Source organism: Penaeus japonicus, unplaced genomic scaffold, assembly GCF_977035675.1.
Source record: "Penaeus japonicus unplaced genomic scaffold, GWHDUDI00000001_assembly GWHDUDI00000009, whole genome shotgun sequence".
In the NCBI taxonomy this organism is placed as follows: Eukaryota; Metazoa; Arthropoda; class Malacostraca; order Decapoda; family Penaeidae; genus Penaeus; species Penaeus japonicus.
Window position 1 is genome coordinate 40,828,163 of NW_028234411.1, and position 5,000 is coordinate 40,833,162.

A 5,000-nucleotide genomic window follows, 5' to 3' on the forward strand; every position below is an offset into this window, starting at 1 on the left:
GGTATCACTGTTCACCCTATGGTATCGTTATTATAACTTCACCATAATAAAATTACTTTTTATTATATAACTACTTACTCTTTGGTATGCAGAGTCTATATGACCGGGATAGTATACGCATGACTTGAGGTACTTGTTTCGTTATACAATATGGGTGTTTAGCCGTCTTTTCCAAAAGTATGTATAGACAGGTAAAAGGAGTTATTGGTTTCTTGTTGCTACACTCTAGCATCGGCAGTTTTGCTAAATGTATTCTAAAGATAAATATCATATAATGTTTCAAATAAATTAGCTTATATTTTGCGCCGGCCGGACTTAATAATTGGTGGTAATACTTTTAAAAACAAGTAAAAAAAAACAAATAAAGTCATACTTCTCATTTACTGTTACTTGTTCAAAATACATCCGTCTAATAGACTTAAAAGCTTTACCATCCCGAAGGCAAAAGGGTAAGTGATCAAATATCATTGTTTATGCCAGCAAATGAATACCTTTGCATGTCATTGCATTACGCGTCCCTGTAAGAAGGTTGATATGTAGCCCCGCCCATATGTCTAAACCCCTCGATACCTGTCTTAAAAAAGGTGTGCCAGCAGAAAAAACAGCTTTTATATTTATATTGAATTTGAATAATATGCGGAACATATTTGCCCACCCATCGAGCACCTAGCTTTGACAATCAGAGGAATCTAATAGCGTTTATAAAAGTGAATCAACATCCACTCAAAAAATAATATATGAAAGTCTTAAGCACGATAGCCGTATTTATTCATGACGGGAATCATCACTCCTTCAGAAGTTCAATTCATGTCATGATGACTCGGTTAGACAAATGTGATCATTTTATGCTCCGAGATATTCACTTGGGACTTGCCGGTAATGGTCTCATTAATTTTATCATTATTTATGAGTTAGTTGCAGAAGAAGAAACAGTATTAGGCCTTAGATTTTACATAATGAAAATGTCCCTAAGCAAACACGGTTCTCGCCCTAAACAAGTAATCCGAGCTACCCAGAAATCCGATTCCCTGGACGACCAAGTTTTGTGGCTGCGACATAACCCTAATTTTTAAAATAGTACATTATGAGTTACTCATGTTTCTTCGAAAAGGGGGACTTCATCCACGAAATTAGCGGTATTTCCATAGCTCAGTACGGAAACCAAGTCCCAAATCGGTGAATTCTGGGCCATACGTTGCAATACGTGTCCTGATTTCTTTGTCAATTCCAAGAACGAGGATTCTAACATGTGAAATAACTGATCGACCACCAGGTTATTCTAAGCATATGGCATGTCTTTGACATCATTTCATCTGATGTCAGTTTATGGTAAGATCAGTTCACTTGTTATTTGGGCTTCGAATAAGCTGCTGGTGAAAAGGACATTTTGAACGAAAGAAGAAAACCTAAGAACATGAAAATATAAGAGCCATCCACGAAGTGGATCAAGTAGATGTTGTCAGACGGCATGTGTTGCATAAACTAGAACGGGGATCAGGTGACACAAGATCTCTAGACAGGAAATGTTCCTGGGCGGATTTGGTGCTCGTTTTTACGACTGCTGAAACATTCCTTCCTTCCGATGACGGTTCGGGTTAGGTCACGTGATCGTTCATTGGTTCAAGTTAAAATGGGTCGCATTGTTTCTCTTCTCTGGTTGGTTCTTGGGTATAGTCAGTTTTCTTTTTTTTATTTGAACGATTTATATAGTCTGTTTTACCCAGAAGACGTCCCTAATTTATTTCAGAAGAGAGATCACGTATCGAGAGTTCTGCAAAAGAAAGCAGGGAAGTGATCTCTGATCCTGCTTCTCCTTTCTGGTAAATTAGTATAATTTCCTATCGCACACACACCTTACTGGGGAAAAAATGTTACAAAAAGAGCAATCCGAGTCAACGTATGGTATATTTTGCTGTTCTAAATCTGTTGTTGCAGAATTACGGTGAATATAAAGCGAACTTTCTAGCATTGCACGCATACAGAACCATATAATACGTGGTTGTGTGTGTTTCAAGAGGAATTAAATTTCGTGAAAGATATTGTTGATCAGATGGATGAAGCGAAATACTTCTGTAATAGACGATATGGTCAACCCCTACCCAAACAAAGGTGTGTGTGTGTGTGTGTGTGTGTGTGTGTGTGTGTGTGTGTGTGTGTGTGTGTGTGTGTGTGTGTGTGTGTGTGTGTGTTTGCGCGGCTTATGGACTGATGATTATTCAGGATAAACATTTGTTCACTTACGCAAGATGTTCATCGAATGGATGGTAATATTTAACATAAAGTCCATAACATTCATGACGAATTTAATATGCAGAGGGACACGAGTCTTTGGGTGTTATTCACCTATTGCGTCTCTGGAGAATCTCATAGCGCCTTGAAGCATCTTGAACACAACACCCATGAGGTCATCGCTGAGCCTGCCGTGGTGCTGGAAGAAAGACAAATAGAAGGTTGTTTGCACATGTCTTTCCTCTGTTTTCCCGGCCTCCCTTGGAGGGCTCTACCAACAGCGTAACTTGAGAAAGGATAGACCATTTTTTACGAAGCTATAAGTATTGACTTATAACCCAACGAAAATATTATCTGATCATATATATATATATATATATATATATATATATGTATATATATATATATATACATATACATATATATATATATATATATATATATATATATATATATATATATATTATTCACAGTAATTGTACCTGTAGATGATCATGACCATCCAAATTTGAACATGTAATCTCCCAGATTGCAGAATATGTGCGGTAATGTGTTCCTTAATCACATGCGCGAGGTTTTTCTTCCGTTTATTACCAGAAAGTTGAAATGAAATCTCGGATGTTGCAAATTTACACAGCTACACAAGTGAACGACCTTGAAAGTTGCGGGATACCCATCCAGAGTCTCCTAGATGATAGTCCGAATAAGAAGCCAGATAAGGCAAACAGATCTTATAATTATAATATAAATCTGACATCGACTACCCTCCCGCCCTTTGGTTGCTGAAATGCACATATGTACATAGCCGAAGGCAATCCGTTTTGTGAAATCACCATTTTCTTGCTAGTTACGGTTTAAAGTTTTGAGCTTCAGGGGGTATCACACGAACATAGTTTTCATGTAACTTTTCTACAATCTTCCTTCAATTCTCTTCCACTACGTGAAGAGAATAGAAGGTGGAGCTCGAGGGCTTCAATCTGTCCACGCGCGGGATTCGGGTAACGCTCCCCTAATTCCCCATATAGTCCGCTTGGGCGAAAATCTGTGAGTGGAATCCCAGACTACCAAATGGAAACGATGAGGCAAATGAGAATTGGTGTTACTTTTCTTTATTGTTATGTTGATAATGATTTGAAAAGTCCTATATGCTCGGATTTGTCTCGTTATGGGTAATGCTGATAAACAGCAAAATTTATTTATTTATTTATCTATTTTTTATTTTTATTTTTAGCACTCAAATCAATTATTTCCATTTGACTTTTGTATAAATCACAGATTAAATAGCTCACGAGGCATTTTCGTGTACATGCGTCATTTGTGCAAAATTGAAAATAAGACATGGTAGGCGTGTAGGTTGTAGAAAGTACACAAAAGATTATCGTTGTGTGATAACTCCTTTTTATCGTAATTGACATTAAACCCAAATAATCAATATTGACATGAAAACAGTTTAACGAATAATTAAATTTAACTTGAAATTATTATTTCTTGTACTAATCAGAATAATAAGGATTTATCTCTTTGTATCTCTGTCATTGATTTTTAGCAACATTGCATGTAATCTTCCATTTTAACTCATCTGCCAGTAGGCATATAGGTAAAAGTGAAGCATCTTGCAGTTTGTCATAAGGTTTGCTACATATGATTTATGTTACCTGCAGTGTACTTTATACTGAATTTGAGTCTACAATCTTCACCATAACACACTGTCAAACCATCGTCAGAAATGTGTTTACTGTTATTGTTTATACATCACTGACTTTAGTATGAACAGCCCACACTTTTATTGGCGATGAAATGCATTCATTTTATTGTAAATTTTCCATATGTTGGCTAAATATTTCGAGTATTCGTGTACCCATGCAATAATTAAATATTATGCATTGGTCATGCATTGGCCCACCGTTTTACGGACCTTGCAAACACAAGGAGTTTTCATAAAGATCAAAAATGATCATTTAAAAGAAGGATGCATTTCACGCCTCAAAAGAGTATAAACAAAAGCACCTTGCGTTTTACTAACTGCACACACTTATATCTTTTATTTTGTTTTCTCTGTTTCGTTCTGATATCTAGAACAGGCGATACCTACTTGGAAACTCGGAGTGGAAACCGATATCGAACTTATGAAGCAGGAGAGTAAGTATAGACTGGTGTTGCATGGTGTTTGGAGATATTGGATTGTGTGTTTGTTAATTGGTGGCAGGAAGTGCTGTTTTTTTTCATGTGTGGCTTTCTGGTTGTGGACGGGGATTTTGCATGCATCGATTCTTATTAATGTGCATGTGCTAATTATTTATATTTCTCTTTGAATTAACATTTTTCTGTTATCTTAAAACAAATAAATATGTATGATATATGTATAGTATATACATATAAATAAATAAATATATATATGTATATGTTTATATATATATATATATATATATATATATATATATATATATATATATATATATATATATATATATATATATATATATATATGCATATGTATGTATGTGTGTATGTATATATACGCACACACACATACACACGTACGTGTGTATGTATATATGCATGTATGTATCCGTGTAATGAGATACTTAAAAGTGTAAATAAGAATACATGTGTTTTACCGTTTCGGGGAGATTTTTTTATCAGTTCAAAAGAACAGGTAAGGAGGAGGAGGAGGTAAAGGCGGTCCCGCAAAAGGTAAGAAAAGAAAAACAAAAATCCCTTAGTCTTCACAGAGCAGAACAGGCAGAAGGGAAACGCAGTCTATTCCCGAA

The 5,000-nt window shown here is 35.7% G+C and overlaps 1 protein-coding gene across 1 annotated transcript in view; it reads left to right on the forward strand.

Moving 5' to 3' along the window:
* The window catches only part of LOC122259442 (uncharacterized), a 109,480-nt gene that overhangs the window by 3,680 nt on the left and 100,800 nt on the right, over positions 1 to 5,000 (forward strand). The window lies entirely within an intron of this gene.